A 26145-nucleotide genomic window follows, 5' to 3' on the forward strand; every position below is an offset into this window, starting at 1 on the left:
AGGCAATGATCCGTGCTGTAACAGTGGGAACTCGGTTTGAACCAAGGACCTCTCGATCTGCAGTCGAATGCTCTACCACTGAGCTATTCCCCCTTGTTCATAACCGTAATGTCTAATTAACTAAAATAAAGGCAATGATCCGTGCTGTTACAGGGGGAACTCGGGTTTGAACCAAAGAGCTCTCGAACTGCAGTCGAATGCTCTACCACTGAGCTATTCCTCCTTGTTCATAACCGTAATGTCTAATTAACTAAAATAAAGGCAATGCTCCGTGCTGTTACAGGATGAACTCGGGTTTGAACCAAGGACCTCTCGATCTGCAGTTGAATGCTCTACCACTGAGCAATTCCCCCTTGTTCATAACCGTAATGTCTAATTATGTAATATAAAGGCAATGCTCCGTGCTGTTACATGATGAACTCTGGTTTGAACCAAGGACCTCTCGGTCTGCAGTCGAATGCTCTACCACTGAGCTATTCCCCCTTTTTCATAACCGTAATGTCTAATTAACTAAAATAAAGGCAATGATTCGTGCTTTTACAGGGGGAACTCGGGTTGGGTTTGGACCAAGTACCTCTCGATCTGCAGTCGAATGCTCTACCACTGAGCTATTCCCCCTTGTTCATAACCGTAATGTCTAATTAACTAAAATAAAGGCAATGATCAGTGCTGTTACAAGGGAACTCAGTTTGAACCAAGTACCTCTCGATCTGCAGTCGAATGCTCTACCACTGAGCTATTCCCCCTTGATCATAACCGTAATCTCTAATTAAATAAAATAAAGGCAATGATCAGTGCTGTTACAGGGGGAACTCGGGTTTGAACCAAAGATCTCTCGATCTGCAGTCAAATGCTCTACCACTGAGCTATTCCTCCTTGTTCATAACCGTAATGTCTAATTAACTAAAATAAAGGCAATGATCCGTGCTTTTACAGGGGGAATTCGGGTTTGAACCAAGGACCTCTCGATCTGCAGTCGAATGCTCTACCACTGAGCTATTCCCCCTTGTTCATAACCGTAATCTCTAATAAAATAAAATAAAGGCAATGATCAGTGCTGTTACATGGGGAACTCGGGTTTGAACCAAAGATCTCTCGATCTGCAGTCAAATGCTCTACCACTGAGCTATTCCCCCTTGTTCATAACCGTAATGTCTAATTATGTAAAATAAAGGCAATGCTCCGTGCTGTTACAGGGGGCACTCGGGTTGGGTTTGGACCAAGTACCTCTCGATCTGCAGTCGAATGCTCTACCACTGAGCTATTCCCCCTTGTTCATAACCGTAATGTCTAATTAACTAAAATAAAGGCAATGATCAGTGCTGTTACAAGGGAACTCAGTTTGAACCAAGTACCTCTCGATCTGCAGTCGAATGCTCTACCACTGAGCTATTCACCCTTGTTCATAACCGTAATGTCTAATTAACTAAAATAAAGGCAATGATCCGTGCTGTTACAGGGGGATTTCGGGTTTGAACCAAAGAGCTCTCGATCTGCAGTCGAATGCTCTACCACTGAGCTATTCCTCCTTGTTCATAACCGTAATGTCTAATTAACTAAAATAAAGGCAATGATCAGTGCTGTTACAAGGGAACTCAGTTTGAACCAAGTACCTCTCGATCTGCAGTCGAATGCTCTACCACTGAGCTATTCCCCCTTGTTCATAACCGTAATGTCTAATTAACTAAAATAAAGGCAATGATCAGTGCTGTTACAAGGGAACTCAGTTTGAACCAAGTACCTCTCGATCTGCAGTCGAATGCTCTACCACTGAGCTATTCCCCCTTGTTCATAATCGTAATGTCTAATTAACTAAAATAAAGGCAATGATCCGTGCTGTAACAGGGGGAACTCGGTTTGAACCAAGGACCTCTCGATCTGCAGTCGAATGCTCTACCACTGAGCTATTCCCCCTTGTTCATAACCGTAATGTCTAATTACTTAAAATACAGGCAATGCTCCGTGCTGTTACAGGGGGCACTCGGGTTGGGTTTGGACCAAGTACCTCTCGATCTTCAGTCGAATGCTCTACCACTGAGCTATTCCCCCCTTGTTCATAACCGTAATGTCTAATTAACTAAAGTAAAGGCAATGATCCGTGCTGTTACAGGGGGAAATCGGGTTTGAACCAAGGACCTCTCGATCTGCAGTCGAATGCTCTACCACTGAGCTATTCCCCCTTTTTCATAACCGTAATGTCTGATTAACTAAAATAAAGGCAATGATCCGTGCTGATACAGGATGAACTCGGGTTTGAACCAAGGACCTCTCGATCTGCAGTCGAATGCTCTACCACAGAGCTATTCCCCCTTGTTCATAACCGTAATGTCTAATTAACTAAAATAAAGGCAATGATCCGTGCTGTTACAGGGGGAACTCGGGTTTGAACCAAAGAGCTCTCGAACTGCAGTCGAATGCTCTACCACTGAGCTATTCCCCCTTGTTCATAACCGTAATGTCTGATTAACTAAAATAAAGGCAATGATCCGTGCTGATACAGGGAGAACTCGGGTTTGAACCAAAGACCTCTCGATCTGCAGTCGAATTCTCTACCACTGAGCTATTCCTCCTTGTTCATAACCGTAATGTCTAATTAACTAAAATAAAGGCAATGCTCCGTGCTGTTACAGGATGAACTCGGGTTTGAACCAAGGACCTCTCGATCTGCAGTTGAATGCTCTACCACTGAGCAATTCCCCCTTGTTCATAACCGTAATGTCTAATTATGTAATATAAAGGCAATGCTCCGTGCTGTTACATGATGAACTCTGGTTTGAACCAAGGACCTCTCGGTCTGCAGTCGAATGCTCTACCACTGAGCTATTCCCCCTTTTTCATAACCGTAATGTCTAATTAACTAAAATAAAGGCAATGATTCGTGCTTTTACAGGGGGAACTCGGGTTGGGTTTGGACCAAGTACCTCTCGATCTGCAGTCGAATGCTCTACCACTGAGCTATTCCCCCTTGTTCATAACCGTAATGTCTAATTAACTAAAATAAAGGCAATGATCAGTGCTGTTACAAGGGAACTCAGTTTGAACCAAGTACCTCTCGATCTGCAGTCGAATGCTCTACCACTGAGCTATTCCCCCTTGATCATAACCGTAATCTCTAATTAAATAAAATAAAGGCAATGATCAGTGCTGTTACAGGGGGAACTCGGGTTTGAACCAAAGATCTCTCGATCTGCAGTCAAATGCTCTACCACTGAGCTATTCCTCCTTGTTCATAACCGTAATGTCTAATTAACTAAAATAAAGGCAATGATCCGTGCTTTTACAGGGGGAATTCGGGTTTGAACCAAGGACCTCTCGATCTGCAGTCGAATGCTCTACCACTGAGCTATTCCCCCTTGTTCATAACCGTAATCTCTAATAAAATAAAATAAAGGCAATGATCAGTGCTGTTACATGGGGAACTCGGGTTTGAACCAAAGATCTCTCGATCTGCAGTCAAATGCTCTACCACTGAGCTATTCCCCCTTGTTCATAACCGTAATGTCTAATTATGTAAAATAAAGGCAATGCTCCGTGCTGTTACAGGGGGCACTCGGGTTGGGTTTGGACCAAGTACCTCTCGATCTGCAGTCGAATGCTCTACCACTGAGCTATTCCCCCTTGTTCATAACCGTAATGTCTAATTAACTAAAATAAAGGCAATGATCAGTGCTGTTACAAGGGAACTCAGTTTGAACCAAGTACCTCTCGATCTGCAGTCGAATGCTCTACCACTGAGCTATTCACCCTTGTTCATAACCGTAATGTCTAATTAATTAAAATAAAGGCAATGATCCGTGCTGTTACAGGGGGATTTCGGGTTTGAACCAAAGAGCTCTCGATCTGCAGTCGAATGCTCTACCACTGAGCTATTCCTCCTTGTTCATAACCGTAATGTCTAATTAACTAAAATAAAGGCAATGATCAGTGCTGTTACAAGGGAACTCAGTTTGAACCAAGTACCTCTCGATCTGCAGTCGAATGCTCTACCACTGAGCTATTCCCCCTTGTTCATAACCGTAATGTCTAATTAACTAAAATAAAGGCAATGATCAGTGCTGTTACAAGGGAACTCAGTTTGAACCAAGTACCTCTCGATCTGCAGTCGAATGCTCTACCACTGAGCTATTCCCCCTTGTTCATAATCGTAATGTCTAATTAACTAAAATAAAGGCAATGATCCGTGCTGTAACAGGGGGAACTCGGTTTGAACCAAGGACCTCTCGATCTGCAGTCGAATGCTCTACCACTGAGCTATTCCCCCTTGTTCATAACCGTAATGTCTAATTACTTAAAATACAGGCAATGCTCCGTGCTGTTACAGGGGGCACTCGGGTTGGGTTTGGACCAAGTACCTCTCGATCTTCAGTCGAATGCTCTACCACTGAGCTATTCCCCCCTTGTTCATAACCGTAATGTCTAATTAACTAAAGTAAAGGCAATGATCCGTGCTGTTACAGGGGGAAATCGGGTTTGAACCAAGGACCTCTCGATCTGCAGTCGAATGCTCTACCACTGAGCTATTCCTCCTTGTTCATAACCGTAATGTCTAATTAACTAAAATAATTCAATGATCAGTGCTGTTACAAGGGAACTCAGTTTGAACCAAGGACCTCTCGATCTGCAGTGGAATGCTCCTCCACTGAGCTATTCCCCCTTGATCATAACCGTAATCTCTAATTAAATAAAATAAAGGCAATGATCAGTGCTGTTACAGGGGGAACTCGGGTTTGAACCAAAGATCTCTCGATCTGCAGTCAAATGCTCTACCACTAAGCTATTCCTCCTTGTTTCTTAACCGTAATGTCTAATTAACTAAAATAAAGGCAATGATCCGTGCTTTTACAGGGGGAATTCGGGTTTGAACCAAGGACCTCTCGATCTGCAGTAGAATGCTCTACCACTGAGCTATTCCCCCTTGTTCATAACCGTAATCTCTAATAAAATAAAATAAAGGCAATGATCAGTGCTGTTACATGGGGAACTCGGGTTTGAACCAAAGATCTCTCGATCTGCAGTCAAATGCTCTACCAAGGAGCTATTCCCCCTTGTTCATAACCGTAATGTCTAATTATGTAAAATAAAGGCAATGCTCCGTGCTGTTACAGGGGGCACTCGGGTTGGGTTTGGACCAAGTACCTCTCGATCTGCAGTCGAATGCTCTACCACTGAGCTATTCCCCCTTGTTCATAACCGTAATGTCTAATTAACTAAAATAAAGGCAATGGTCAGTGCTGTTACAAGGGAACTCAGTTTGAACCAAGTACCTCTCGATCTGCAGTCGAATGCTCTACCACTGAGCTATTCACCCTTGTTCATAACCGTAATGTCTAATTAACTAAAATAAAGGCAATGATCCGTGCTGTTACAGGGGGATTTCGGGTTTGAACCAAAGAGCTCTCGATCTGCAGTCGAATGCTCTACCACTGAGCTATTCCCCCTTGTTCATAACCGTAATGTCTAATTAACTAAAATAAAGGCAATGATCAGTGCTGTTACAAGGGAACTCAGTTTGAACCAAGTACCTCTCGATCTGCAGTCGAATGCTCTACCACTGAGCTATTCCCCCTTGTTCATAACCGTAATGTCTAATTAACTAAAATAAAGGCAATGGTCAGTGCTGTTACAAGGGAACTCAGTTTGAACCAAGTACCTCTCGATCTGCAGTCGAATGCTCTACCACTGAGCTATTCACCCTTGTTCATAACCGTAATGTCTAATTAACTAAAATAAAGGCAATGATCCGTGCTGTAACAGTGGGAACTCGGTTTGAACCAAGGACCTCTCGATCTGCAGTCGAATGCTCTACCACTGAGCTATTCCCCCTTGTTCATAACCGTAATGTCTAATTAACTAAAATAAAGGCAATGATCCGTGCTGTTACAGGGGGAACTCGGGTTTGAACCAAAGAGCTCTCGAACTGCAGTCGAATGCTCTACCACTGAGCTATTCCTCCTTGTTCATAACCGTAATGTCTAATTAACTAAAATAAAGGCAATGCTCCGTGCTGTTACAGGATGAACTCGGGTTTGAACCAAGGACCTCTCGATCTGCAGTTGAATGCTCTACCACTGAGCAATTCCCCCTTGTTCATAACCGTAATGTCTAATTATGTAATATAAAGGCAATGCTCCGTGCTGTTACATGATGAACTCTGGTTTGAACCAAGGACCTCTCGGTCTGCAGTCGAATGCTCTACCACTGAGCTATTCCCCCTTTTTCATAACCGTAATGTCTAATTAACTAAAATAAAGGCAATGATTCGTGCTTTTACAGGGGGAACTCGGGTTGGGTTTGGACCAAGTACCTCTCGATCTGCAGTCGAATGCTCTACCACTGAGCTATTCCCCCTTGTTCATAACCGTAATGTCTAATTAACTAAAATAAAGGCAATGATCAGTGCTGTTACAAGGGAACTCAGTTTGAACCAAGTACCTCTCGATCTGCAGTCGAATGCTCTACCACTGAGCTATTCCCCCTTGATCATAACCGTAATCTCTAATTAAATAAAATAAAGGCAATGATCAGTGCTGTTACAGGGGGAACTCGGGTTTGAACCAAAGATCTCTCGATCTGCAGTCAAATGCTCTACCACTGAGCTATTCCTCCTTGTTCATAACCGTAATGTCTAATTAACTAAAATAAAGGCAATGATCCGTGCTTTTACAGGGGGAATTCGGGTTTGAACCAAGGACCTCTCGATCTGCAGTCGAATGCTCTACCACTGAGCTATTCCCCCTTGTTCATAACCGTAATCTCTAATAAAATAAAATAAAGGCAATGATCAGTGCTGTTACATGGGGAACTCGGGTTTGAACCAAAGATCTCTCGATCTGCAGTCAAATGCTCTACCACTGAGCTATTCCCCCTTGTTCATAACCGTAATGTCTAATTATGTAAAATAAAGGCAATGCTCCGTGCTGTTACAGGGGGCACTCGGGTTGGGTTTGGACCAAGTACCTCTCGATCTGCAGTCGAATGCTCTACCACTGAGCTATTCCCCCTTGTTCATAACCGTAATGTCTAATTAACTAAAATAAAGGCAATGATCAGTGCTGTTACAAGGGAACTCAGTTTGAACCAAGTACCTCTCGATCTGCAGTCGAATGCTCTACCACTGAGCTATTCACCCTTGTTCATAACCGTAATGTCTAATTAACTAAAATAAAGGCAATGATCCGTGCTGTTACAGGGGGATTTCGGGTTTGAACCAAAGAGCTCTCGATCTGCAGTCGAATGCTCTACCACTGAGCTATTCCTCCTTGTTCATAACCGTAATGTCTAATTAACTAAAATAAAGGCAATGATCAGTGCTGTTACAAGGGAACTCAGTTTGAACCAAGTACCTCTCGATCTGCAGTCGAATGCTCTACCACTGAGCTATTCCCCCTTGTTCATAACCGTAATGTCTAATTAACTAAAATAAAGGCAATGATCAGTGCTGTTACAAGGGAACTCAGTTTGAACCAAGTACCTCTCGATCTGCAGTCGAATGCTCTACCACTGAGCTATTCCCCCTTGTTCATAATCGTAATGTCTAATTAACTAAAATAAAGGCAATGATCCGTGCTGTAACAGGGGGAACTCGGTTTGAACCAAGGACCTCTCGATCTGCAGTCGAATGCTCTACCACTGAGCTATTCCCCCTTGTTCATAACCGTAATGTCTAATTACTTAAAATACAGGCAATGCTCCGTGCTGTTACAGGGGGCACTCGGGTTGGGTTTGGACCAAGTACCTCTCGATCTTCAGTCGAATGCTCTACCACTGAGCTATTCCCCCCTTGTTCATAACCGTAATGTCTAATTAACTAAAGTAAAGGCAATGATCCGTGCTGTTACAGGGGGAAATCGGGTTTGAACCAAGGACCTCTCGATCTGCAGTCGAATGCTCTACCACTGAGCTATTCCCCCTTTTTCATAACCGTAATGTCTGATTAACTAAAATAAAGGCAATGATCCGTGCTGATACAGGATGAACTCGGGTTTGAACCAAGGACCTCTCGATCTGCAGTCGAATGCTCTACCACAGAGCTATTCCCCCTTGTTCATAACCGTAATGTCTAATTAACTAAAATAAAGGCAATGATCCGTGCTGTTACAGGGGGAACTCGGGTTTGAACCAAAGAGCTCTCGAACTGCAGTCGAATGCTCTACCACTGAGCTATTCCCCCTTGTTCATAACCGTAATGTCTGATTAACTAAAATAAAGGCAATGATCCGTGCTGATACAGGGAGAACTCGGGTTTGAACCAAAGACCTCTCGATCTGCAGTCGAATTCTCTACCACTGAGCTATTCCTCCTTGTTCATAACCGTAATGTCTAATTAACTAAAATAAAGGCAATGCTCCGTGCTGTTACAGGATGAACTCGGGTTTGAACCAAGGACCTCTCGATCTGCAGTTGAATGCTCTACCACTGAGCAATTCCCCCTTGTTCATAACCGTAATGTCTAATTATGTAATATAAAGGCAATGCTCCGTGCTGTTACATGATGAACTCTGGTTTGAACCAAGGACCTCTCGGTCTGCAGTCGAATGCTCTACCACTGAGCTATTCCCCCTTTTTCATAACCGTAATGTCTAATTAACTAAAATAAAGGCAATGATTCGTGCTTTTACAGGGGGAACTCGGGTTGGGTTTGGACCAAGTACCTCTCGATCTGCAGTCGAATGCTCTACCACTGAGCTATTCCCCCTTGTTCATAACCGTAATGTCTAATTAACTAAAATAAAGGCAATGATCAGTGCTGTTACAAGGGAACTCAGTTTGAACCAAGTACCTCTCGATCTGCAGTCGAATGCTCTACCACTGAGCTATTCCCCCTTGATCATAACCGTAATCTCTAATTAAATAAAATAAAGGCAATGATCAGTGCTGTTACAGGGGGAACTCGGGTTTGAACCAAAGATCTCTCGATCTGCAGTCAAATGCTCTACCACTGAGCTATTCCTCCTTGTTCATAACCGTAATGTCTAATTAACTAAAATAAAGGCAATGATCCGTGCTTTTACAGGGGGAATTCGGGTTTGAACCAAGGACCTCTCGATCTGCAGTCGAATGCTCTACCACTGAGCTATTCCCCCTTGTTCATAACCGTAATCTCTAATAAAATAAAATAAAGGCAATGATCAGTGCTGTTACATGGGGAACTCGGGTTTGAACCAAAGATCTCTCGATCTGCAGTCAAATGCTCTACCACTGAGCTATTCCCCCTTGTTCATAACCGTAATGTCTAATTATGTAAAATAAAGGCAATGCTCCGTGCTGTTACAGGGGGCACTCGGGTTGGGTTTGGACCAAGTACCTCTCGATCTGCAGTCGAATGCTCTACCACTGAGCTATTCCCCCTTGTTCATAACCGTAATGTCTAATTAACTAAAATAAAGGCAATGATCAGTGCTGTTACAAGGGAACTCAGTTTGAACCAAGTACCTCTCGATCTGCAGTCGAATGCTCTACCACTGAGCTATTCACCCTTGTTCATAACCGTAATGTCTAATTAACTAAAATAAAGGCAATGATCCGTGCTGTTACAGGGGGATTTCGGGTTTGAACCAAAGAGCTCTCGATCTGCAGTCGAATGCTCTACCACTGAGCTATTCCTCCTTGTTCATAACCGTAATGTCTAATTAACTAAAATAAAGGCAATGATCAGTGCTGTTACAAGGGAACTCAGTTTGAACCAAGTACCTCTCGATCTGCAGTCGAATGCTCTACCACTGAGCTATTCCCCCTTGTTCATAACCGTAATGTCTAATTAACTAAAATAAAGGCAATGATCCGTGCTGTTACAGGGGGAACTCGGGTTTGAACCAAAGAGCTCTCGATCTGCAGTCGAATGCTCTACCACTGAGCTATTCCTCCTTGTTCATAACCGCAATGTCTAATTAACTAAAATAAAGACAATGATCCGTACTTTTACAGGGGGAACTCGGGTTTGAACCTAGGACCTCTCGATCTGCAGTCGAATGCTCTACCACTGAGCTATTCCCCCTTGTTCATAACCGTAATGTCTAATTAACTAAAATAAAGGCAATGATCCGTGCTGTAACAGGGGGAACTCGGTTTGAACCAAGGACCTCTCGATCTGCAGTCGAATGCTCTACCACTGAGCTATTCCCCCTTGTTCATAACCGTAATGTCTAATTACTTAAAATACAGGCAATGCTCCGTGCTGTTACAGGGGGCACTCGGGTTGGGTTTGGACCAAGTACCTCTCGATCTTCAGTCGAATGCTCTACCACTGAGCTATTCCCCCCTTGTTCATAACCGTAATGTCTAATTAACTAAAGTAAAGGCAATGATCCGTGCTGTGACAGGGGGAAATCGGGTTTGAACCAAGGACCTCTCGATCTGCAATCGAATGCTCTACCACTGAGCAATTCCCCCTTGTTCATAACCGTAATGTCTAATTAACTAAAGTAAAGGCAATGATCCGTGCTGTTACAGGGGGAAATCGGGTTTGAACCAAGGACCTCTCGATCTGCAGTCGAATGCTCTACCACTGAGCTATTCCCCCTTTTTCATAACCGTAACCGTAATGTCTAATTACGTAAAATAAAGGCAATGCTCCGTGCTGTTACAGGGGGAACTCGGGCTTGAACCACGGACCTCTCGATCGGCAGTCGAATGCTCTACCACTGAGCTATTCCCCTTTGTTCATAACCGTAATGTCTAATTATGTAAAATAAAGGCAATGCTCCGTGCTGTTACAGGGGGAACTCGGGCTTGAACCACGGACCTCTCGATCTGCAGTCGAATGCTCTACCACAGAGCTATTCCCCCTTGTTCATAACCGTAATGTCTAATTAACTTAAATAAAGGCAATGATCCGTGCTGTTACAGGGTGAACTCGGGTTTGAACCAAAGAGCTCTCGAACTGCAGTCGAATGCTCTACCACTGAGCTATTCCTCCTTGTTCATAACCGTAATGTCTAATTAACTAAAATAAAGGCAATGATCCGTGCTTTTACAGGGGGAACTCGGGTTTGAACCACGGACCTTTCGATCTGCAGTCGAATGCTCTACCACTGAGCTATTCCCCCTTGTTCATAACCGTAATGTCTAATTTCTTAAAATACAGGCAATGCTCCGTGCTGTTACAGGGGGCACTCGGGTTGGGTTTGGACCAAGTACCTCTCGATCTGCAGTCGAATGCTCTACCACTGAGCTATTCCCCCTTGTTCATAACCGTAATGTCTAATTAACTAAAATAAAGGCAATGATCCGTGCTGATACAGGGGGAACTCGGGTTTGAACCAAAGACCTCTCGATCTGCAGTCGAATTCTCTACCACTGAGCTATTCCTCCTTGTTCATAACCGTAATGTCTAATTAACTAAAATAAAGGCAATGCTCCGTGCTGTTACAGGATGAACTCGGGTTTGAACCAAGGACCTCTCGATCTGCAGTCGAATGCACTACCACTGAGCTATTCCCCCTTGTTCATAACCGTAACGTCTAATTATGTAAAATAAAGGCAATGATCCTTGCTGTTACAGGGGGAAATCGGGTTTGAACCAAGGACCTCTCGATCTGCAGTTGAATGCTCTACCACTGGGCAATTCCCCCTTGTTCATAACCGTAATGTCTAATTATGTAATATAAAGGCAATGCTCCGTGCTGTTACATGATGAACTCGGGTTTGAACCAAGGACCTCTCGATCTGCAGTCGAATGCTCTACCACTGAGCTATTCCCCCTTTTTCATAACCGTAACCGTAATGTCTAATTACGTAAAATAAAGGCAATGCTCCGTGCTGTTACAGGGGGAAATCGGGTTTGGACCAAGTACCTCTCGATCTGCAGTCGAATGCTCTACCACTGAGCTATTCCCCCTTGTTCATAACCGTAATGTAAAATTAACTAAAATAAAGGGAATGATCCGTGCTGTAACAGGGGGAATTCGGGTTTGAACCAAGGACCTCTCGATCTGCAGTCGAATGCTCTTCCACTGAGCTTTGACCCCTTGTTCATTATCGTAATATCTATTTAACTAAAATAAACGCAATGATCCGTGCTGTTAAAGGGGGAACTCGGGTTTGAACCAATGAGCTCTCGAACTGCAGTCGAATGCTCTACCACTGAGCTATTCCTCCTTGTTCATAACCGTAATGTCTAATTAACTAAAATAAAGGCAATGATCCGTGCTTTTACAGGGGGAAATCGGGTTTGAACCACGGACCTTTCGATCTGCAGTCGAATGCTCTACCACTGAGCTATTCCCCCTTGTTCATAACCGTAATGTCTAATTACTTAAAATACAGGCAATGCTCCGTGCTGTTACAGGGGGCACTCGGGTTGGGTTTGGACCAAGTACCTCTCGATCTGCAGTCGAATGCTCTACCACTGAGCTATTCCCCCTTGTTCATAACCGTAATGTCTAATTAACTAAAATAAAGGCAATGATCCGTGCTGTTACAGGGGGATTTCGGGTTTGAACCAAAGAGCTCTCGATCTGCAGTCGAATGCTCTACCACTGAGCTATTCCTCCTTGTTTATAACCGTATTGTCTAATTAACTAAAATAAAGGCAATGATCAGTGCTGTTACAAGGGAACTCAGTTTGAACCAAGGACCTCTCGATCTGCAGTGGAATGCTCCTCCACTGAGCTATTCCCCCTTGTTCATAACAGTAATCTCTAATTAAATAAAATAAAGGCAACGATCAGTGCTGTTACATGGGGAACTCGGGTTTGAACCACGGACCTTTCGATCTGCAGTCGAATGATTAACCACTGAGCTATTCCCCCTTGTTCATAACCGTAATGTCTAATTAACTAAAATAAAGGCAATGATCCGTGCTGTTACAGGGGGAACTCGGGTTTGAACAAAAGAGCTCTCGATCTGCAGTCGAATGCTCTACCACTGAGCTATTCCTCCTTGTTCATAACCGTAATGTCTAATTACTTAAAATACAGGCAATGCTCCGTGCTGTTACAGGGGGCACTCGGGTTGGGTTTGAACCAAGGACCTCTCGATCTGCAGTCGAATGCTCTACCACTGACCAATTCCCCCTTGCTCATAACCGTAATGTCTAATTAACTAAAGTAAAGGCAATGATCCGTGCTGTTACATGATGAACTCGGGTTTGAACCAAGGACCTCTCGATCTGCAGTCGAATGCTCTACCACTGAGCTATTCCCCCTTTTTCATGACCGTAACCGTAATGTCTAATTACGTAAAATAAAGGCAATGCTCCGTGCTGTTACAGGGGGAACTCGGGCTTGAACCAAGGACCTCTCGATCGGCAGTCGAATGCTCTTCCACTGAGCTATTCGCCTATGTTTATAACCGTTATGTCTAATTATGTAAAATAAAGGCAATGCTCCGTGCTGTTACAGGGGGAAATCAGGTTTGGACCAAGTACCTCTCGATCTGCAGTCGAATGCTCTACCACTGAGCTATTCCCCCTTGTTCATAACCGTAATGTAAAATTAACTAAAATAAAGGCAATGATCCGTGCTGTAACAGGGGGAACTCGGGTTTGAACCAAGGACCTCTCGATCTGCAGTCGAATGCTCTTCCACTGAGCTTTGACCCCTTGTTCATTATCGTAATATCTAATTAACTAAAATAAACGCAATGATCCGTGCTGTTAAAGGGGGAACTCGGGTTTGAACCAAAGAGCTCTCGAACTGCAGTCGAATGCTCTACCACTGAGCTATTCCTCCTTGTTCATAACCGTAATGTCTAATTAACTAAAATAAAGGCAATGATCCGTGCTTTTACAGGGGGAACTCGGGTTTGAACCACGGACCTTTCGATCTGCAGTCGAATGCTCTACCACTGAGCTATTCCCCCTTGTTCATAACCGTAATGTCTAATTTCTTAAAATACAGGCAATGCTCCGTGCTGTTACAGGGGGCACTCGGGTTGGGTTTGGACCAAGTCCCTCTCGATCTGCAGTCGAATGCTCTACCACTGAGCTATTCCCCCTTGTTCATAACCGTAATGTCTAATTAACTAAAATAAAGGCAATGATCCGTGCTGTTACAGGGGGATTTCGGGTTTCAACCAAAGAGCTCTCGATCTGCAGTCGAATGCTCTACCACTGAGCTATTCCTCCTTGTTCATAACCGTAATGTCTAATTAACTAAAATAAAGGCAATGATCCGTGCTTTTACAGGGGGAACTCGGGTTTGAACCACGGACCTTTCGATCTGCAGTCGAATGCTCTACCACTGAGCTATTCCCCCTTGTTCATAACCGTAATGTCTAATTTCTTAAAATACAGGCAATGCTCCGTGCTGTTACAGGGGGCACTCGGGTTGGGTTTGGACCAAGTACCTCTCGATCTGCAGTCGAATGCTCTACCACTGAGCTATTCCCCCTTGTTCATAACCGTAATGTCTAATTAACTAAAATAAAGGCAATGATCCGTGCTGATACAGGGGGAACTCGGGTTTGAACCAAAGACCTCTCGATCTGCAGTCGAATTCTCTACCACTGAGCTATTCCTCCTTGTTCATAACCGTAATGTCTAATTAACTAAAATAAAGGCAATGCTCCGTGCTGTTACAGGATGAACTCGGGTTTGAACCAAGGACCTCTCGATCTGCAGTCGAATGCACTACCACTGAGCTATTCCCCCTTGTTCATAACCGTAACGTCTAATTATGTAAAATAAAGGCAATGCTCCGTGCTGTTACAGGGGGAAATCGGGTTTGGACCAAGTACCTCTCGATCTGCAGTCGAATGCTCTACCACTGAGCTATTCCCCCTTGTTCATAACCGTAATGTCTAATTAACTAAAATAAAGGCAATGATCCGTGCTGTAACAGGGGGAACTCGGGTTTGAACCAAGGACCTCTCGATCTGCAGTCGAATGCTCTTCCACTGAGCTTTTCCCCCCTTGTTCATTACCGTAATATCTAATTAACTAAAATAAAGGCAATGATCCTTGCTGTTACAGGGGGAAATCGGGTTTGAACCAAGGACCTCTCGATCTGCAGTTGAATGCTCTACCACTGGGCAATTCCCCCTTGTTCATAACCGTAATGTCTAATTATGTAATATAAAGGCAATGCTCCGTGCTGTTACATGATGAACTCGGGTTTGAACCACGGACCTTTCGATCTGCAGTCGAATGATTAACCACTGAGCTATTCCCCCTTGTTCATAACCGTAATGTCTAATTAACTAAAATAAAGGCAATGATCCGTGCTGTTACAGGGGGAACTCGGGTTTGAACAAAAGAGCTCTCGATCTGCAGTCGAATGCTCTACCACTGAGCTATTCCTCCTTGTTCATAACCGTAATGTCTAATTACTTAAAATACAGGCAATGCTCCGTGCTGTTACAGGGGGCACTCGGGTTGGGTTTGAACCAAGGACCTCTCGATCTGCAGTCGAATGCTCTACCACTGACCAATTCCCCCTTGCTCATAACCGTAATGTCTAATTACGTAAAATAAAGGCAATGCTCCGTGCTGTTACAGGGGGAACTCGGGCTTAAACCAAGGACCTCTCGATCGGCAGTCGAATGCTCTTCCACTGAGCTATTCCCCTATGTTTATAACCGTTATGTCTAATTATGTAAAATAAAGGCAATGCTCCGTGCTGTTACAGGGGGAAATCGGGTTTGGACCAAGTACCTCTCGATCTGCAGTCGAATGCTCTACCACTGAGCTATTCCCCCTTGTTCATAACCGTAATGTAAAATTAACTAAAATAAAGGCAATGATCCGTGCTGTAACAGGGGGAACTCGGGTTTGAACCAAGGACCTCTCGATCTGCAGTCGAATGCTCTTCCACTGAGCTTTGACCCCTTGTTCATTATCGTAATATCTAATTAACTAAAATAAACGCAATGATCCGTGCTGTTAAAGGGGGAACTCGGGTTTGAACCAAAGAGCTCTCGAACTGCAGTCGAATGCTCTACCACTGAGCTATTCCTCCTTGTTCATAACCGTAATGTCTAATTAACTAAAATAAAGGCAATGATCCGTGCTTTTACAGGAGGAACTCGGGTTTGAACCACGGACCTTTCGATCTGCAGTCGAATGCTCTACCACTGAGCTATTCCCCCTTGTTCATAACCGTAATGTCTAATTTCTTAAAATACAGGCAATGCTCCGTGCTGTTACAGGGGGCACTCGGGTTGGGTTTGGACCAAGTCCCTCTCGATCTGCAGTCGAATGCTCTACCACTGAGCTATTCCCCCTTGTTCATAACCGTAATGTCTAATTAACTAAAATAAAGGCAATGATCCGTGCTGTTACAGGGGGATTTCGGGTTTCAACCAAAGAGCTCTCGATCTGCAGTCGAATGCTCTACCACTGAGCTATTCCTCCTTGTTCATAACCGTAATGTCTAATTAACTAAAATAAAGGCAATGATCCGTGCTTTTACAGGGGGAACTCGGGTTTGAACCACGGACCTTTCGATCTGCAGTCGAATGCTCTACCACTGAGCTATTCCCCCTTGTTCATAACCGTAATGTCTAATTTCTTAAAATACAGGCAATGCTCCGTGCTGTTACAGGGGGCACTCGGGTTGGGTTTGGACCAAGTACCTCTCGATCTGCAGTCGAATGCTCTACCACTGAGCTATTCCCCCTTGTTCATAACCGTAATGTCTAATTAACTAAAATAAAGGCAATGATCCGTGCTGATACAGGGGGAACTCGGGTTTGAACCAAAGACCTCTCGATCTGCAGTCGAATTCTCTACCACTGAGCTATTCCTCCTTGTTCATAACCGTAATGTCTAATTAACTAAAATAAAGGCAATGCTCCGTGCTGTTACAGGGGGAAATCGGGTTTGGACCAAGTACCTCTCGATCTGCAGTCGAATGCTCTACCACTGAGCTATTCCCCCTTGTTCATAACCGTAATGTCTAATTAACTAAAATAAAGGCAATGATCCGTGCTGTAACAGGGGGAACTCGGGTTTGAACCAAGGACCTCTCGATCTGCAGTCGAATGCTCTTCCACTGAGCTTTTCCCCCCTTGTTCATTATCGTAATATCTAATTAACTAAAATAAAGGCAATGATCCTTGCTGTTACAGGGGGAAATCGGGTTTGAACCAAGGACCTCTCGATCTGCAGTTGAATGCTCTACCACTGGGCAATTCCCCCTTGTTCATAACCGTAATGTCTAATTATGTAATATAAAGGCAATGCTCCGTGCTGTTACATGATGAACTCGGGTTTGAACCAAGGACCTCTCGATCTGCAGTCGAATGCTCTACCACTGAGCTATTCCCCCTTTTTCATAACCGTAACCGTAATGTCTAATTACGTAAAATAAAGGCAATGATCAGTGCTGTTACAAGGGAACTCAGTTTGAACCAAGGACCTCTCGATCTGCAGTGGAATGCTCCTCCACTGAGCTATTCCCCCTTGTTCATAACCGTAATCTCTAATTAAATAAAATAAAGGCAACGATCAGTGCTGTTACATGGGGAACTCGGGTTTGAACCACGGACCTTTCGATCTGCAGTCGAATGATTAACCACTGAGCTATTCCCCCTTGTTCATAACCGTAATGTCTAATTAACTAAAATAAAGGCAATGATCCGTGCTGTTACAGGGGGAACTCGGGTTTGAACAAAAGAGCTCTCGATCTGCAGTCGAATGCTCTACCACTGAGCTATTCCTCCTTGTTCATAACCGCAATGTCTAATTAACTAAAATAAAGACAATGATCCGTACTTTTACAGGGGGAACTCGGGTTTGAACCTAGGACCTCTCGATCTGCAGTCGAATGCTCTACCACTGAGCTATTCCCCCTTGCTCATAACCGTAATGTCTAATTACTTAAAATACAGGCAATGCTCCGTGCTGTTACAGGGGGCACTCGGGTTGGGTTTGAACCAAGGACCTCTCGATCTGCAGTCGAATGCTCTACCACTGACCAATTCCCCCTTGCTCATAACCGTAATGTCTAATTAACTAAAGTAAAGGCAATGATCCGTGCTGTTACATGATGAACTCGGGTTTGAACCAAGGACCTCTCGATCTGCAGTCGAATGCTCTACCACTGAGCTATTCCCCCTTTTTCATGACCGTAACCGTAATGTCTAATTACGTAAAATAAAGGCAATGCTCCGTGCTGTTACAGGGGGAACTCGGGCTTGAACCAAGGACCTCTCGATCGGCAGTCGAATGCTCTTCCACTGAGCTATTCCCCTATGTTTATAACCGTTATGTCTAATTATGTAAAATAAAGGCAATGCTCCGTGCTGTTACAGGGGGAACTCGGGTTTGGACCAAGTACCTCTCGATCTGCAGTCGAATGCTCTACCACTGAGCTATTCCCCCTTGTTCATAACCGTAATGTAAAATTAACTAAAATAAAGGCAATGATCCGTGCTGTAACAGGGGGAACTCGGGTTTGAACCAAGGACCTCTCGATCTGCAGTCGAATGCTCTTCCACTGAGCTTTGACCCCTTGTTCATTATCGTAATATCTAATTAACTAAAATAAACGCAATGATCCGTGCTGTTAAAGGGGGAACTCGGGTTTGAACCAAAGAGCTCTCGAACTGCAGTCGAATGCTCTACCACTGAGCTATTCCTCCTTGTTCATAACCGTAATGTCTAATTAACTAAAATAAAGGCAATGATCCGTGCTTTTACAGGGGGAACTCGGGTTTGAACCACGGACCTTTCGATCTGCAGTCGAATGCTCTACCACTGAGCTATTCCCCCTTGTTCATAACCGTAATGTCTAATTACTTAAAATACAGGCAATGCTCCGTGCTGTTACAGGGGGCACTCGGGTTGGGTTTGGACCAAGTACCTCTCGATCTGCAGTCGAATGCTCTACCACTGAGCTATTCCCCCTTGTTCATAACCGTAATGTCTAATTAACTAAAATAAAGGCAATGATCCGTGCTGTTACAGGGGGATTTCGGGTTTGAACCAAAGAGCTCTCGATCTGCAGTCGAATGCTCTACCACTGAGCTATTCCTCCTTGTTTATAACCGTATTGTCTAATTAACTAAAATAAAGGCAATGATCAGTGCTGTTACAAGGGAACTCAGTTTGAACCAAGGACCTCTCGATCTGCAGTGGAATGCTCCTCCACTGAGCTATTCCCCCTTGTTCATAACCGTAATCTCTAATTAAATAAAATAAAGGCAACGATCAGTGCTGTTACATGGGGAACTCGGGTTTGAACCACGGACCTTTCGATCTGCAGTCGAATGATTAACCACTGAGCTATTCCCCCTTGTTCATAACCGTAATGTCTAATTAACTAAAATAAAGGCAATGATCCGTGCTGTTACAGGGGGAACTCGGGTTTGAACAAAAGAGCTCTCGATCTGCAGTCGAATGCTCTACCACTGAGCTATTCCTCCTTGTTCATAACCGTAACCGTAATGTCTAATTACGTAAAATAAAGGCAATGCTCCGTGCTGTTACAGGGGGAACTCGGGCTTGATCCAAGGACCTCTTGATCGGCAGTCGAATGCTCTACCACTGAGCTATTCCCCCTTGTTCATAACCGTAATGTAAAATTAACTAAAATAAAGGCAATGATCCGTGCTGTAACAGGGGGAACTCGGGTTTGAACCAAGGACCTCTCGATCTGCAGTCGAATGCTCTTCCACTGAGCTTTGACCCCTTGTTCATTATCGTAATATCTAATTAACTAAAATAAAGACAATGATCCGTACTTTTACAGGGGGAACTCGGGTTTGAACCTAGGACCTCTCGATCTGCAGTCGAATGCTCTACCACTGAGCTATTCCCCCTTTTTCATAACCGTAACCGTAATGTCTAATTACGTAAAATAAAGGCAATGCTCCGTGCTGTTACAGGGGGAACTCGGGCTTGATCCAAGGACCTCTCGATCGGCAGTCGAATGCTCTACCACTGAGCTATTCCCCTTTGTTCATAACCGTAATGTCTAATTATGTAAAATAAAGGCAATGCTCCGTGCTGTAACAGGGGGAACTCGGGTTTGAACCAAGGACCTCTTGATCTGCAGTCGAATGCTCTTCCACTGAGCTATTCCCCTATGTTCATAACCGTTATGTCTAATTATGTAAAATAAAGGCAATGCTCCGTGCTGTTACAGGGGGAAATCGGGTTTGGACCAAGTACCTCTCGATCTGCAGTCGAATGCTCTACCACTGAGCTACTCCCCCTTGTTCATAACCGTAATGTAAAATAAACTAAAATAAAGGCAATGATCCGTGCTGTAACAGGGGGAACTCGGGTTTGAACCAAGGACCTCTCGATCTGCAGTCGAATGCTCTTCCACTGAGCTTTGACCCCTTGTTCATTATCGTAATATCTAATTAACTAAAATAAAGACAATGATCCGTACTTTTACAGGGGGAACTCGGGTTTGAACCTAGGACCTCTCGATCTGCAGTCGAATGCTCTACCACTTAGCTATTCCCCCTTGTTCATAACCGCAATGTCTAATTAACTAAAATAAAGACAATGATCCGTACTTTTACAGGGGGAACTCGGGTTTGAACCTAGGACCTCTCGATCTGCAGTCGAATGCTCTACCACTTAGCTATTCCCCCTTGTTCATAACCGTAATGTCTAATTAACTAAAATAAAGGCAATGATCCGTGCTGTAACAGGGGGAACTCGGTTTGAACCAAGGACCTCTCGATCTGCAGTCGAATGCTCTACCACTGAGCTAATCCCCCTTGTTCATAACCGTAATGTCTAATTACTTAAAATACAGGCAATGCTCCGTGCTGTTACAGGGGGCACTCGGGTTGGGTTTGGACCAAGTACCTCTCGATCTTCAGTCGAATGCTCTACCACTGAGCTATTCCCCACTTGTTCATAACCGTAATGTCTAATTAACTAAAGTAAAGGCAATGATCCGTGCTGTTACAGGGGGAAATCGGGTTTGAACCAAGGACCTCTCGATCTGCAGTCGAATGCTCTACCACTGAGCAATTCCCCCTTGCTCATAACCGTAATGTCTAATTAACTAAAGTAAAAGCAATGATCCGTGCTGTTACATGATGAACTCGGGTTTGAACCAAGGACCTCTCGATCTGCAGTCGAATGCTCTACCACTGAGCTATTCCCCCTTTTTCATAACCGTAACCGTAATGTCTAATTACGTAAAATAAAGGCAATGCTCCGTGCTGTTACAGGGGGAACTCGGGCTTGAACCAAGGACCTCTCGATCGGCAGTCGAATGCTCTACCACTGAGCTATTCCCCTTTGTTCATAACCGAAATGTCTAATTATGTAAAATAAAGGCAATGCTCCGTGCTGTAACAGGGGGAACTCGGGTTTGAACCAAGGACCTCTCGATCTGCAGTTGAATGCTCTACCACTGAGCAATTCCCCCCTTGTTCATTATCGTAATATCTAATTAACTAAAATCAACGCAATGATCCGTGTTGTTACAGGGGGAACTCGGGTTTGAACCAAAGAGCTCTCGATCTGCAGTCGAATGCTCTTCCACTGAGCTTTGACCCCTTGTTCATTATCGTAATATCTAATTAACTAAAATAAACGCAATGATCCGTGCTGTTAAAGGGGGAACTCGGGTTTGAACCAAAGAGCTCTCGAACTGCAGTCGAATGCTCTACCACTGAGCTATTCCTCCTTGTTCATAACCGTAATGTCTAATTAACTAAAATAAAGGCAATGATCCGTGCTTTTACAGGGGGAACTCGGGTTTGAACCACGGACCTTTCGATCTGCAGTCGAATGCTCTACCACTGAGCTATTCCCCCTTGTTCATAACCGTAATGTCTAATTACTTAAAATACAGGCAATGCTCCGTGCTGTTACAGGGGGCACTCGGGTTGGGTTTGGACCAAGTACCTCTCGATCTGCAGTCGAATGCTCTACCACTGAGCTATTCCCCCTTGTTCATAACCGTAATGTCTAATTAACTAAAATAAAGGCAATGATCCGTGCTGTTACAGGGGGATTTCGGGTTTGAACCAAAGAGCTCTCGATCTGCAGTCGAATGCTCTACCACTGAGCTATTCCTCCTTGTTTATAACCGTATTGTCTAATTAACTAAAATAAAGGCAATGATCAGTGCTGTTACAAGGGAACTCAGTTTGAACCAAGGACCTCTCGATCTGCAGTGGAATGCTCCTCCACTGAGCTATTCCCCCTTGTTCATAACCGTAATCTCTAATTAAATAAAATAAAGGCAACGATCAGTGCTGTTACATGGGGAACTCGGGTTTGAACCACGGACCTTTCGATCTGCAGTCGAATGATTAACCACTGAGCTATTCCCCCTTGTTCATAACCGTAATGTCTAATTAACTAAAATAAAGGCAATGATCCGTGCTGTTACAGGGGGAACTCGGGTTTGAACAAAAGAGCTCTCGATCTGCAGTCGAATGCTCTACCACTGAGCTATTCCTCCTTGTTCATAACCGTAACCGTAATGTCTAATTACGTAAAATAAAGGCAATGCTCCGTGCTGTTACAGGGGGAACTCGGGCTTGATCCAAGGACCTCTTGATCGGCAGTCGAATGCTCTACCACTGAGCTATTCCCCTTTGTTCATAACCGTAATGTCTAATTATGTAAAATAAAGGCAATGCTCCGTGCTGTAACAGGGGAAACTCGGGTTTGAACCAAGGACCTCTTGATCTGCAGTCGAATGCTCTTCCACTGAGCTATTCCCCTATGTTCATAACCGTTATGTCTAATTATGTAAAATAAAGGCAATGCTCCGTGCTGTTACAGGGGGAAATCGGGTTTGGACCAAGTACCTCTCGATCTGCAGTCGAATGCTCTACCACTGAGCTATTCCCCCTTGTTCATAACCGTAATGTAAAATTAACTAAAATAAAGGCAATGATCCGTGCTGTAACAGGGGGAACTCGGGTTTGAACCAAGGACCTCTCGATCTGCAGTCGAATGCTCTTCCACTGAGCTTTGACCCCTTGTTCATTATCGTAATATCTAATTAACTAAAATAAAGACAATGATCCGTACTTTTACAGGGGGAACTCGGGTTTGAACCTAGGACCTCTCGATCTGCAGTCGAATGCTCTACCACTGAGCTATTCCCCCTTTTTCATAACCGTAACCGTAATGTCTAATTACGTAAAATAAAGGCAATGCTCCGTGCTGTTACAGGGGGAACTCGGGCTTGATCCAAGGACCTCTCGATCGGCAGTCGAATGCTCTACCACTGAGCTATTCCCCTTTGTTCATAACCGTAATGTCTAATTATGTAAAATAAAGGCAATGCTCCGTGCTGTAACAGGGGGAACTCGGGTTTGAACCAAGGACCTCTTGATCTGCAGTCGAATGCTCTTCCACTGAGCTATTCCCCTATGTTCATAACCGTTATGTCTAATTATGTAAAATAAAGGCAATGCTCCGTGCTGTTACAGGGGGAAATCGGGTTTGGACCAAGTACCTCTCGATCTGCAGTCGAATGCTCTACCACTGAGCTACTCCCCCTTGTTCATAACCGTAATGTAAAATTAACTAAAATAAAGGCAATGATCCGTGCTGTAACAGGGGGAACTCGGGTTTGAACCAAGAACCTCTCGATCTGCAGTCGAATGCTCTTCCACTGAGCTTTGACCCCTTGTTCATTATCGTAATATCTAATTAACTAAAATAAAGACAATGATCCGTACTTTTACAGGGGGAACTCGGGTTTGAACCTAGGACCTCTCGATCTGCAGTCGAATGCTCTACCACTTAGCTATTCCCCCTTGTTCATAACCGCAATGTCTAATTAACTAAAATAAAGACAATGATCCGTACTTTTACAGGGGGAACTCGGGTTTGAACCTAGGACCTCTCGATCTGCAGTCGAATGCTCTACCACTTAGCTATTCCCCCTTGTTCATAACCGTAATGTCTAATTAACTAAAATAAAGGCAATGATCCGTGCTGTAACAGGGGGAACTCGGTTTGAACCAAGGACCTCTCGATCTGCAGTCGAATGCTCTACCACTGAGCTAATCCCCCTTGTTCATAACCGTAATGTCTAATTACTTAAAATACAGGCAATGCTCCGTGCTGTTACAGGGGGCACTCGGGTTGGGTTTGGACCAAGTACCTCTCGATCTTCAGTCGAATGCTCTACCACTGAGCTATTCCCCACTTGTTCATAACCGTAATGTCTAATTAACTAAAGTAAAGGCAATGATCCGTGCTGTTACAGGGGGAAATCGGGTTTGAACCAAGGACCTCTCGATCTGCAGTCGAATGCTCTACCACTGAGCAATTCCCCCTTGCTCATAACCGTAATGTCTAATTAACTAAAGTAAAAGCAATGATCCGTGCTGTTACATGATGAACTCGGGTTTGAACCAAGGACCTCTCGATCTGCAGTCGAATGCTCTACCACTGAGCTATTCCCCCTTTTTCATAACCGTAACCGTAATGTCTAATTACGTAAAATAAAGGCAATGCTCCGTGCTGTTACAGGGGGAACTCGGGCTTGAACCAAGGACCTCTCGATCGGCAGTCGAATGCTCTACCACTGAGCTATTCCCCTTTGTTCATAACCGAAATGTCTAATTATGTAAAATAAAGGCAATGCTCCGTGCTGTAACAGGGGGAACTCGGGTTTGAACCAAGGACCTCTCGATCTGCAGTTGAATGCTCTACCACTGAGCAATTCCCCCCTTGTTCATTATCGTAATATCTAATTAACTAAAATCAACGCAATGATCCGTGTTGTTACAGGGGGAACTCGGGTTTGAACCAAAGAGCTCTCGATCTGCAGTCGAATGCTCTACCACTGAGCTATTCCTCATTGTCCATAACCGTAATGTCTAATTAACTAAAATAAAGGCAATGATCCGTGCTTTTACAGGGGGAACTCGGGTTTGAACCAAGGACCTTTCGATCTGCAGTCGAATGCTCTACCACAGAGCTATTCCCCCTTGTTCATAGCCGTAATGTCTAATTACGTAAAATAAAGGCAATGCTCCGTGCTGTAACAGGGGGAACTCGGGTTTGAACCAAGGACCTCTTGATCTGCAGTCGAATGCTCTTCCACTGAGCTTTTCCCCCTTGTTCATAACCGTAATCTCTAATTAAATAAAATAAAGGCAACGATCAGTGCTGTTACATGGGGAATCGGGTTTGAACCACGGACCTTTCGATCTGCAGTCGAATGATTAACCACTGAGCTATTCCCCCTTGTTCATAACCGTAATGTCAAATTAACTAAAATAAAGGCAATGATACGTGCTGTTACAGGGGGAACTCGGGTTTGAACCAAAGAGCTCTCGATCTGCAGTCGAATGCTCTACCACTGAGCTATTCCTCCTTGTTCATAACCGCAATGTCTAATTAACTAAAATAAAGACAATGATCCGTACTTTTACAGGGGGAACTCGGGTTTGAACCTAGGACCTCTCGATCTGCAGTCGAATGCTCTACCACTTAGCTATTCCCCCTTGTTCATAACCGTAATGTCTAATTAACTAAAATAAAGGCAATGATCCGTGCTGTAACAGGGGGAACTCGGTTTGAACCAAGGACCTCTCGATCTGCAGTCGAATGCTCTACCACTGAGCTATTCCCCCTTGTTCATAACCGTAATGTCTAATTACTTAAAATACAGGCAATGCTCCGTGCTGTTACAGGGTGCACTCGGGTTGGGTTTGGACCAAGTACCTCTCGATCTTCAGTCGAATGCTCTACCACTGAGCTATTCCCCCCTTGTTCATAACCGTAATGTCTAATTAACTAAAGTAAAGGCAATGATCCGTGCTGTTACAGGGGGAAATCGGGTTTGAACCAAGGACCTCTCGATCTGCAGTCGAATGCTCTACCACTGAGCAATTCCCCCCTTGTTCATTATCGTAATATCTAATTAACTAAAATCAACGCAATGATCCGTGCTGTTACAGGGGGAACTCGGGTTTGAACCAAAGAGCTCTCGATCTGCAGTCGAATGCTCTACCACTGAGCTATTCCTCATTGTTCATAACCGTAATGTCTAATTAACTAAAATAAAGGCAATGATCCGTGCTTTTACAGGGGGAACTCGGGTTTGAACCAAGGACCTTTCGATCTGCAGTCGAATGCTCTACCACAGAGCTATTCCCCCTTGTTCATAGCCGTAATGTCTAATTACGTAAAATAAAGGCAATGCTCCGTGCTGTAACAGGGGGAACTCGGGTTTGAACCAAGGACCTCTTGATCTGCAGTCGAATGCTCTTCCACTGAGCTTTTCCCCCTTGTTCATTATCGTAATATCTAAT

At 44.1% G+C, this 26145-nt stretch overlaps 14 non-coding genes across 14 annotated transcripts; all 14 read right to left on the reverse strand.

The window, feature by feature from the left end:
- Nucleotides 1-9922: 9922 nt before the first annotated feature.
- On the reverse strand, nt 9923-9994 carry TRNAC-GCA (transfer RNA cysteine (anticodon GCA)). Its single transcript has one exon. It is a non-coding gene; the product is annotated as a tRNA-Cys (tRNA).
- A 589-nt stretch (nt 9995-10583) lies between these two features.
- TRNAG-GCC (transfer RNA glycine (anticodon GCC)) lies at nt 10584-10655 on the reverse strand. Its single transcript has one exon. It is a non-coding gene; the product is annotated as a tRNA-Gly (tRNA).
- A 2553-nt stretch (nt 10656-13208) lies between these two features.
- On the reverse strand, nt 13209-13280 carry TRNAG-GCC (transfer RNA glycine (anticodon GCC)). Its single transcript has one exon. It is a non-coding gene; the product is annotated as a tRNA-Gly (tRNA).
- Nucleotides 13281-15434: 2154 nt separating this feature from the next.
- On the reverse strand, nt 15435-15506 carry TRNAG-GCC (transfer RNA glycine (anticodon GCC)). Its single transcript has one exon. It is a non-coding gene; the product is annotated as a tRNA-Gly (tRNA).
- A 2153-nt stretch (nt 15507-17659) lies between these two features.
- TRNAC-GCA (transfer RNA cysteine (anticodon GCA)) lies at nt 17660-17731 on the reverse strand. Its single transcript has one exon. It is a non-coding gene; the product is annotated as a tRNA-Cys (tRNA).
- Nucleotides 17732-18060: 329 nt separating this feature from the next.
- TRNAG-GCC (transfer RNA glycine (anticodon GCC)) lies at nt 18061-18132 on the reverse strand. Its single transcript has one exon. It is a non-coding gene; the product is annotated as a tRNA-Gly (tRNA).
- Nucleotides 18133-19369: 1237 nt separating this feature from the next.
- TRNAG-GCC (transfer RNA glycine (anticodon GCC)) lies at nt 19370-19441 on the reverse strand. Its single transcript has one exon. It is a non-coding gene; the product is annotated as a tRNA-Gly (tRNA).
- Nucleotides 19442-19629: 188 nt separating this feature from the next.
- On the reverse strand, nt 19630-19701 carry TRNAC-GCA (transfer RNA cysteine (anticodon GCA)). Its single transcript has one exon. It is a non-coding gene; the product is annotated as a tRNA-Cys (tRNA).
- Nucleotides 19702-19765: 64 nt separating this feature from the next.
- TRNAG-GCC (transfer RNA glycine (anticodon GCC)) lies at nt 19766-19837 on the reverse strand. Its single transcript has one exon. It is a non-coding gene; the product is annotated as a tRNA-Gly (tRNA).
- Nucleotides 19838-21076: 1239 nt separating this feature from the next.
- Nucleotides 21077-21148, reverse strand: TRNAG-GCC (transfer RNA glycine (anticodon GCC)). The gene has a single exon. It is a non-coding gene; the product is annotated as a tRNA-Gly (tRNA).
- A 1238-nt stretch (nt 21149-22386) lies between these two features.
- Nucleotides 22387-22458, reverse strand: TRNAG-GCC (transfer RNA glycine (anticodon GCC)). Its single transcript has one exon. It is a non-coding gene; the product is annotated as a tRNA-Gly (tRNA).
- Nucleotides 22459-22906: 448 nt separating this feature from the next.
- On the reverse strand, nt 22907-22978 carry TRNAC-GCA (transfer RNA cysteine (anticodon GCA)). Its single transcript has one exon. It is a non-coding gene; the product is annotated as a tRNA-Cys (tRNA).
- Nucleotides 22979-23042: 64 nt separating this feature from the next.
- On the reverse strand, nt 23043-23114 carry TRNAG-GCC (transfer RNA glycine (anticodon GCC)). The gene has a single exon. It is a non-coding gene; the product is annotated as a tRNA-Gly (tRNA).
- A 1239-nt stretch (nt 23115-24353) lies between these two features.
- Nucleotides 24354-24425, reverse strand: TRNAG-GCC (transfer RNA glycine (anticodon GCC)). The gene has a single exon. It is a non-coding gene; the product is annotated as a tRNA-Gly (tRNA).
- Between the last annotated feature and the right edge of the window lie 1720 nt (nt 24426-26145).

The sequence above is a fragment of the Phalangium opilio genome, unplaced genomic scaffold (genome assembly GCF_054372755.1).
Source record: "Phalangium opilio isolate 3A_F unplaced genomic scaffold, DU_Popi_V2 ptg000022l_1, whole genome shotgun sequence".
Lineage (NCBI taxonomy): Eukaryota > Metazoa > Arthropoda > Arachnida > Opiliones > Phalangiidae > Phalangium > Phalangium opilio.